We start from the raw sequence: 9995 nt of genomic DNA, 5'->3' as shown, positions 1-9995 counted from the left end.
TTGCATCCAAATCAATCTATTCAAACGATTGATTTGCATGCTAATATGGCAATAGCCTCTTTAAAATAAGAGTGAATTTCGGGTTTTACCCCTATTTTCACAATTTTGACACTAGTTACCCCATTTAGCGGGATTTCATCTGTTTTACCCTATTTAGCATAAGTGTTGCCACAGTTTACCCTGTTTAAAATTTTGTGAGTGTCATGACTGACGGATCCCAATTGTAAGGTCCAGCTAGCATGCCACATCAGCAGGTTTTTCCTTTGACGGTTTTTCTGCATGGTGAACCACATCACACTAGCTTCTCCCGACCAGCCAGGCTTAATATGATCGCACCAGATGAGATTGGGAAACATATACTAACTCTCTACCGGTCAACATATTTGCTACCATGGGAAATGAAACCTCTAAAACATCATTTAACTAGTTCATGCTTGACTAGGTATTCAGATATGTGTGTGCATCAGAGTTAGTGAAGTAGTATGTCTCGACTACTTTTAATTTGATCCACAAAATCATGCATACTTAAGGTCATATATGATAATACTGAAGAAAAACATACATGATTTCAGATTATGTCAGTAACAATTTCGTCTATAATTTATTCAATGGAAACATGCCACGTTGATCATCATCATAATTTCTTCGAACCGGAAATGAGTGGTCTAAACCTATCTAATATGCATCCCTGATTTAGAGAAAATCTAGCCACAAAAAACCTAACCAGCAGGGGTGAGAAACAAAGAATGCGACCATGCATGGGAGGGGAGAAGATTGTCGTAATGGCTGCCGCTCGCTCCAACAATGCGGCCACGCCTTGAAGTCTTGCCTGCTGCTCGTCGCCTACATTGTCCTACCCCCTCCTAAAGAAGGAGGTAGTGGTTTTGGGCCAGACTAGGGCAGGATCATGTGTGCGATTGGAATGCGAGTAATGTGTGCCGTGAATAATGGAGGCCAATGTGGTGCGGCCTGACTTCAGTGTCTTGGCCATCGGGCGTTGGCGAGCTACTCTAGTGCGATCATATTGAGCCTGGCAGGTTGGGAGAAGCTAGGCGATGTGGTTTGGTGTGTAGAAAAACCATCAGGAAAAAACCCGCCGATGTCGCATGCCAGCTGGACCTTGCAATCGGGACCCATCGGTCAGAACGCTCATAAAATTTTAAACATGGTAAAATGTGTCAACACTTTTGCTAAATGTGGAAACACGGATCAAATCCTACCAAACATGGTAATTAGTGTCAAAAATATCAAAACAGAGGGTAAAAACCGTAATTCACTCTTAAAATAACTTCAAGATTCGTGCAAGCTTTTAGGGGGGAGGGGGGGGAGTACCGAAGCATGTGTTAACTTTCATAAGGCTTTATACTATGGGAGGTGCTTATAGAGAAATAAATCAGCCTTTTTTTAAGCACCGATGCTTATTTGTACAGAATAGACGCTTAACTAAGCGTCTCTCCTATAGAAATAGGCACCAGTACTTCAAAAAAACCCGGTTTATTTTTTTAAGCATCTCTCTAAGCACCTCCCATTGTACAAGGCCTAAGTAGCATTAGTTTGGATTAAATTAATGTCTCAGAAAAATGGGTGAAAATGAAAATATCGTCACATCTACACTAGGCAAACATTGACACGAGCAAAGAAGCAAATATAAAAAAACGGAGGCAATCAGCACTTCAGCAGGTATTATTAAGTTCTTGTTGGTCTTTCTCTGAAATGAATAGTGCCATTATGCAGGGGTGGTTGGAACGGAACAGAACGAATTAAGAAGATTAAATATTATTTATAGAGAAATTAAGTCATATCAAAGTACCATCCTTGTTTGAACTGCTTGAAATTAAGACTAATTTATTAGGAAAAACATGCAAGAACATATTTCATATAATTTAGTGTTTTTTTACAGGTCATACACACTGAGTAAAAGTATGGTAATTTTTTTTGCGGGTGAAAAGTATAGTAGTATTATCAAGATAGATACCCCTGCTGCTGGCTTTTTGAGCAGTTACAGTCCCACTACAAATGAGTCCCAAGTCCGTATTTTCAAAAGGGGAAAAAGGAGTTTTGGATCCCTGCCCACTTGTAGTGTCATTTCAGTCTGCTCCTCTATGAACAAAGGCATTCCCCCATCCCTCTTCCACCCGTAGGCTTCAGTTAGATGCAACGTCTTCTAAAAAGTTCATGAAACTGGATCTGACCTCTCCACCTTGGTAGACACAAGGCTGAGGCTTCTATGCAAAAATACTCTCTTTCGAAAAATGTTTTAGGGTTTCTATTGTAGGATTTTCACTGGAATTTTAGAGAATTTCAGTCCATAGTCCATACATGTTTCCTATAAAGGTCCCAACTCCATAAGATAATCGGATTGGGGTAGTCAAATACTCCCTTTGTAAACTAATATAAGATCTTTTAGATCTTTGGGATAATTGAATTGGGGTAGTCAAATACTCCCTTACACTTCCTCCGTCTGAAAATACTTGTCGAAGAATGCATAAAAATGAATATATCTAGAACTAAAATACATCTAAATACATCCATTCCTCTGACGGGTATTTCCGGACGGAGGGAGTATTAATTTACAGAGGGAGTACTTAGCATTTCCATGACCACAATCCATATAGAAACAAACATAAGCTCATACACTCGCAGCCTATTTCTCTCATCATTTATCCAAAAATAATGCGTTTCTTTTATTTCAACCATATAGGGCAGAATCTATTACTCATTCTTAATCCCACACCAGATCGGACGGCTAAAAGAAATCAGAGGGATCGGTACTAGGTAATACCGGAAGTACTATGCCAATCACCGTAAAAGAGCTCTTCTTTTATTTGAACCATCTAGGGCAGAATCTATTACTCATCTGTTTTGAGTTCATATATAGAAATCCATAGTGTGTGACATCTGATTCATACGTTTTCTATTTTCCTACATTTTGTAGTTACTGTTGCTACATTTTCTAGTTCGTGCGATCCACAGAGGCAGGCACAAGGAAGAAGAGAGGGATTCCTGTGAGCATCCAAAGAACATAAAGGCACACACTGAAGATAATGAAATGCTGCAACCACAATCAATATTTCCTTGCAAAGAATTTATGGAGCGTATGAATGGAGAAGGGCAATGCAGCTAAGCAAACATAAATAACGGGCATAAATGAAGCACTGTTTTATCTTGTGGGCAGGACATGAATGGGGGAGGTCAGGGAGGCCACTTTTGATTCGATGAAAGATACCGGCCAGCTAAGAGTTTGCAGCCCACACACCACACCGAATACATAGGCGAAACGCAGAAATCGGGCTCATAAGCGCCGCATTAATGCTGTCTTGTGCAGGCATTCATCCTGACTAGTAAAAGCTCCCAGCTAAGTGACACTGAAACTGGCTGTGCCAAGTTAAGGCTCAGTTGATTAGAGGTGCTGTACTGGAAGATGCCGACCCTTAAATGAGGAAGCAGTCCCCATCTAGGACTTGATTGGGCTTGTACTTAAGTTCCAAGAGGAAATTCCCGCATTCAATCGGCCCGGCGTTACTGCACACTACCAAGTGTCGAAGTGCTACTGCATCTAGAAAGAATTGGAATTTTTGGTGTTGTTTTACCACTAAAGATCTGACTATGGACAATCCTGTCTGCATAAGTTAATCATCACCATGTAATCTGCACAAGAAGAATACTGATATTTTTGCCATCCTTCTTTATACGTATACAGAAAGATGGCAGAAAATATGTACCAATGCTGTTATGCTGATAGTACCGATGATGTATACGTATACGCATTGTTAGAGACATATCCTCAGCCGGCTTCGCGTCCTACTGCCTTTGTCATGCTTGTCAACTTGGGCGACATGTTAGATTGCCGTTTTATCCATCTGTTTCTTTTACTAGTAAACCTTTTGCATTATTACACTGTGACCTTTGGACCTCTCCAGTTCCTAGTATGTCTGGCTTTGTCTATTACCTTATAGTTGTTGATGATTATACTCATTATTTCTGGACGTTCCCACTACGCAAGAAATCTGATGTCTATGCAACTCTCCTCACCTTTCATGCTTATGCTCGCACTCAATTCGATCTCTCTATTCTAGCTTTCCAATGCGATAATGGACGTGAGTTTGACAACACTAAAATAGACACGTTCTGCGCCTCCCACGGTATTCTTCTTCGTTTCTCCTGCCCATACACATCTCAGCAAAACGGCAAGGCCGAACGAGCTATTCGCACAACCAACAATGTCATTCGTACCCTCCTAGTTCAAGCCTCTCTCCCTCCATCTTTTTGGGCCGAAGCACTCCACACTGCCACCTTTCTTATAAACATTCGTCCAACGTCCTCTACCAAATTTCTCACACCATATGAAAGCCTCCTTGGCTCCTCACCGCCGTACGACTCCCTTCGTGTTTTTGGATGTCTCTGTTACCCTAACACCACATCTACCTCTCCCAACAAACTATCCCCCCGCTCCACCAAATGTATCTTTCTTGGTTATCCAACACGCCATAAGGGCTATCGTTGTCTTGATTTGAGCACACGACGAATCATCATCTCTCGCCATGTGGTCTTTGACGAATCCTCTTTTCCTTATGCACCAGCCACAACTCCTTCTCCACCACGTTGCACTGAATTTTTTGACCCACCTGAACCTATACTTCCGCTTGTTCAACCCATTGTGCATGCACCTATTACATCGTCTAAGCACATGCCTACTATGCGTGCGCCCACCAGCCCCCCATTGACACCTCCTCGCTCCAGCATATCTCCTCCACCACCAACAGCCAACACGCTCCTCTCACCACCCTCGGGTATCTCCTCCTCTCACACGATGCAGCCCACACCGCCCGACTCACCATCCCCTACTCCCATTCCACCACCCAATCTTATACATCGCACCCGCTCTACTACTGTCCGGCTTCCTCCACCCATCGACCGACTTAACCTTTCCGCTATTGCATCTTCTCCTATCCCACACAACTATCTTACAGCCTTGCGTGATACTAACTAGCGCCACGCGATGCAAGAAGAATTTGATGCTCTCACTCTCAATCAAACATGGACACTTGTCCCTGCTCCTCCCGGTGCGAACATTGTGAGCGGTAAATGGATTTTTCGCCACAAATATCATGCCGATGGCTCTCTCGCTCGTCACAAAGCTCGTTGGGTGGTTCGTGGCTTTTCTCAACAACCGGGTGTTGATTTTGATGAAACGTTCAGCCCTGTTGTCAAACCCGCAACTATCCATATTGTCCTCTCTCTTGCTATCTCTCAATCCTGGCCAATCCATCAGCTAGATGTTAAAAATGCCTTCCTCCATGGTCATCTTGATGAAGTTGTTTATAGCCAACAACCTTCTGGCTTCATCGATCCACGTCACCCTACTCATGTGTGTCGTCTCCTTAAATCCCTATATGGTCTCAAACAAGCTCCACGTGCTTGGTTTCAATGCTTTGCCTCCTTTGCGCGATCCATTGGGTTCGTTGAATCCAAATCTGATGCATCTCTTTTCATCTTTCACCAAGGCACCAACTTGGCCTATCTTCTTCTTTATGTGGATGATATCATTCTTACTGCCTCTACCCCATCCACTCTCGCTACTATCACCCGCGCCATGGCACGTGAATTCGCTATGAAAGATCTTGGCCCTCTTCATCACTTCCTTGGTATCTCTGTCACACGTACATCTCGTGGTCTCCACCTATCTCAACGCCAATACATTCTTGACATCTTGAATCGTGCAGGTATGCGCGATTGCCATCCAGTCACCACTCCCATTGACACCAAAGCAAAGCTCTCATCCACCTATGGGTCACCCGTTTCTGATCCCTCTCAATATCGTAGCTTAGCTGGCGCACTCCAGTATGCTACACTTACTCGCCCTGACATTGCTTACGCTGTACAACAAGTTTGTCTTCATATGCACGATCCACGTGAACCTCATTTTTCCCTTATCAAACGTATTCTTAGATATCTTAAAGGCACTCGACCATGGGCTTTCCTTGCATCGCACTTCCTCTCACTCTCTCATTGCCTACTCGGATGCCGACTGGGCAGGTTGCCCGGATACACGACGCTCTACGTCCGGGTTCTGCATGTACCTTGGGGACAATCTTATTTCTTGGTCTGCTCGACGGCAGACCATAGTATCACGCTCTAGTGCCAAGGCAGAGTACAGGGCGGTGGCCGCGGCAGTTTCTGAATCATGTTGGGTTCGGCAGCTCTTACAGGAACTTCGACGACCGATATCGAGTGCTACTATTGTCTATTGTGACAACACCAGTGCCGTCTACTTATCTGCCAACCCTGTTCAGCACCGCCGGACTAAACATATCGAGCTGGATATTCACTTTGTTCGGGAAAAGGTAGCACTTGGAGATGTTCGCGTTTTACATGTGCCCTCGTCCTCTCAGTTTGCGGATATTTTTACGAAGGGCTTACCTACTACGCTTTTTCAAGAATTTCGTTCCAGTCTTCAGGTCGAGTCCTCTCCCGGTTCAGACTGCGGGGGCATGTTAGAGACATATCCTCAGCCGGCTTCGCGTCCTACTGATCAACTTGGAGTACACGTGAAGTTGCTGCCTAATAGATAGTTTCCATATCTACCTATGTGGTTGTGTTGTAAACAAACTCTGTACATACCTTGGAATATAAATATACGAGGAGGCTGGCCGAGGCAGGCATTGAGCCGCCCGGTCCTTTATACTTTTACACGCATAACTGAGTAAGCTTCTGTTGCAACACCGACTGGCTGCTGCTGTTATGTTGATAGTACCACTGAAAATATGTAATGGAAGAAAGCAAGAGAAATATACATGTAATTATATTAGCTGTAGTAACTGGTGGGTCCTGCTTATACTATACACTTGTGTATGTTAATAGATAGAGATATATTGCTGCTAAGTAAAAGCGGCAGTTCGATGAGGACACAAGTTGCGTATGTTAGCGCAGCCGAATGACTCACCCCATCTGGAAGGATTTGATCTTTGATGTGGACAAAGGTTGCATTTTTTAATAGAAGTAATTTTATTTGACCTGAGCTGCAGGAGCTCTGCATTTTCATCATAGTGGAGGAGCGCAATACTGTACAAAGGCTAGGAATTAGCCAGGGGGAGAGAAAAGAGAGAAAAATAGAAAAAAGAAAACCAGGTTGCGTTTTTTAGTATAAGTTTTTTTTAGAAAAGGAGGAAGACCCCCGGACTCTGCATCTAGCCAATGCATGCATCCACTTTATTAATTATTCATAAAGACCTTACAAAGTAATACATCAGTACGTCTGAAGTCATCATCTTGACAACATCTGTCGCTACTCCTATCCACTTGATGAAGTGGTGCTGATAATCCGAGCCGGCGAGCCGAATACCAAACAAACCTCGCACAATAGCCTAACATCTAAAACCGGATGCCCCAACCAAGCCACATTGTCGGGTCTGGGGCACACACCGATTCAGAGCACTCTCAGAGGCCGCCGCCGCCATCTTCCACCGAACCATTTTCAGAATTGTACCGACGCATCGACCTTGCCAGGCCTAACTGTCGTTGATGCCATCACGATGCCAGACAATGCCACCATCATGGGCTCGTCCATCATCATGCGCCCACCGCCGAGACCCCATTGCTCCATGCCGTCGAGACATGCCGTTGTCGATGTGCCAAATGCATGCCGCTCCTCCTTCGCAAACACCACCTGCTGCCACTGGTCCCACTCCCTCCACCTCCAGTTCCTCTAACCGAGCACCCGTATGCCCCAGGCGGCGCCTCCAAGAAGGGCACGACACTCACAGTGTTGCCACCGCCCAATCTGAGGAGATTTTGGATCTTCACCCAGGCATGGGGTCGGGGTGGAGCACAAGGACCTCGACGGCGCCTGCAAGGAGGAGAACGGCGACCTTGGTCGTCGCCACGTCGGGATGATCGAGTCCTCCAGGGTTTTCTCTGGTCCGATGTCACCTCTACCAGCCCCGCGAACGCCCCAAGGCCGACGACCGGGATCACAAGCCACCAAGTGCAGCGGGAGAGAGCCTGCAGCGGGGAGGAGATCCAACGGCAACTCACCGCCCACGCATTCAAGACGTCGTCCAACCACCACTCGAGCGCCGCCAGGAGGGAGTCATCGCCATGCCTACCGGGGTCACCGCCCCAGGTCCAGATTCCTCCACGATGACTGGAGCGACAAGATCTACCCCGTGCGGCCCATGCCGACGCCCAAGCCTGCTGTCGCCCGAGTCCGCCGCCGTCGGGAGCTGCCACGCTGCCGGAAGATCCACACCGTGGATTTGGGCGCCCGTGCGCCGCCGCAAGCCTGCCGCCGTCGGGAGGGCCGCATCCCGCGGATCCGGGTGCCCGCGCCGCCCGTGGATCCAAGGGAGGGAGGAGAGGCCCTCCGCTGCCTCCATCGCTTGCACGGGCTTTGCCCGGCGCCGATCACCCACAGCGGCAGAGGGGTAGGTGAGAGCTGGGGGTACTAGGCGGCAGCGGCTGAGACCTCCCGTGTCGCCCGCGATGGGGGTGACGCAAGAGGAGGGGTTGGTCTCGAAAGCCATCTTTTTTTTAATATAAGTAAATTTTAGGGATGGCCTCGCTCCGCTCACTCGTCAGAAGTTATTCTTTATCTTTATACTTGAATTTGGTCACAACATAACATCACCTTCACCACAGTTGGTTTGTCTGGTATTCGACCCACGGCATGTCAATGGATAATGTTACAAAACCCTTGTAGGCATACTGTGCTATGAAATTCTGTACTAAATGGCCATCAAAGCAGTGGTATTCAACGATAGGCCCTACCTTTAACATTCGGATGTTGAATGTATAAGTTGGACTATAGTGAAGGATAGCACAGAAGAGAACGAAACTCGTCAAAACCTCAATAGTAACTGAGTAAACTTCAGTTGCAGTGACAGCACGTGGCTTCGTTCTGAAGTAGAACTGTTACTGACAGTCTGCGGTTGTTGAAGAAATGCCGCAGAGGCCACACAGCTCATGCTTGCTGCACTATAAGATTCCAAACGTTAATATTGGATAGCTCAAAAACCACCGGTCCGTACAGTGAGGACCCAGGATTTGATCCAAGGCACTGTCGTTTCAAATAAAAGTGTATCGGCACTCTGGAATACTGCTTTCAGAAACTACAGGTAGCAACAGCTGAAGACGTTGGAAAACTTCTCATCTAAAAAACATTCTTATGGAACTTCTGGTTGCTGAACTGATGGTAGAAATATAAGCATGCTGTTTGTAGTTTTATAAGTATCAGCAAAAGGTAGTGCGGCGTTGAACACAAACATACAGTATACCTTGTCCGGTCCACTCTGGACAACTCAACGAACAACGAGCAGCATGACGTTAAAAAGTTGTTAGAGATTTTGTCATTTCTTACCGGCATCTTGGTCCTCGTCATCGTTGCTAATAGATACTCCCTCCATTCCAAAATAGTAAAGTTAGTACAAAGTTGGGTCATTTATTTTGAAACGAAGGGAGTAGAACCAAAAGCTGCTTCTCGAACTTCAAATGCCTGACGGTGTCACGGTGTGGGAGTGCATACCGTTAAAATGCGACGGCCTGGTTCAAGCCAGCATCGGCGTACCAAAAAAAGCATGATACTTTATACTTATATCTATATCTAATAATAAAGTGATAATTCAACCCGGACCCTCGGCTCAGATAAGCCCAGCGAAAGAGTACCTCGATTTAAAATAGAAAGATAGTTCAATTTTTTTTTGTTGCAATGAACTCCGTGCAAAATTTTGTGAAATTTAAACATTCGAGGAAGTCGTGGCAAAAAAAAAACAAATTTTTGACTTCATAAAATTTTGCGCGGAGCTCACGCGTAGGAGCATCTTGCACCACACAAAAAAATTGGATTTTTTTTGAACTTTTTCTATTTTAAATCCCGGTACTGTTGAGCCCGGGCATCAAATCGCTGCTCTCATAATAAAGGGGCTATTTTTTTTGCGGCACTTCACGGAAATTGCAACCAAAGTTGCAAAATATTACACACCAATGCCATCTATAAGTGA

This window comes from Triticum dicoccoides, chromosome 2B (assembly GCF_002162155.2).
Source record: "Triticum dicoccoides isolate Atlit2015 ecotype Zavitan chromosome 2B, WEW_v2.0, whole genome shotgun sequence".
Classification (NCBI taxonomy): domain Eukaryota; kingdom Viridiplantae; phylum Streptophyta; class Magnoliopsida; order Poales; family Poaceae; genus Triticum; species Triticum dicoccoides.
Note: the sequence above shows the minus strand (reverse complement) of the source record.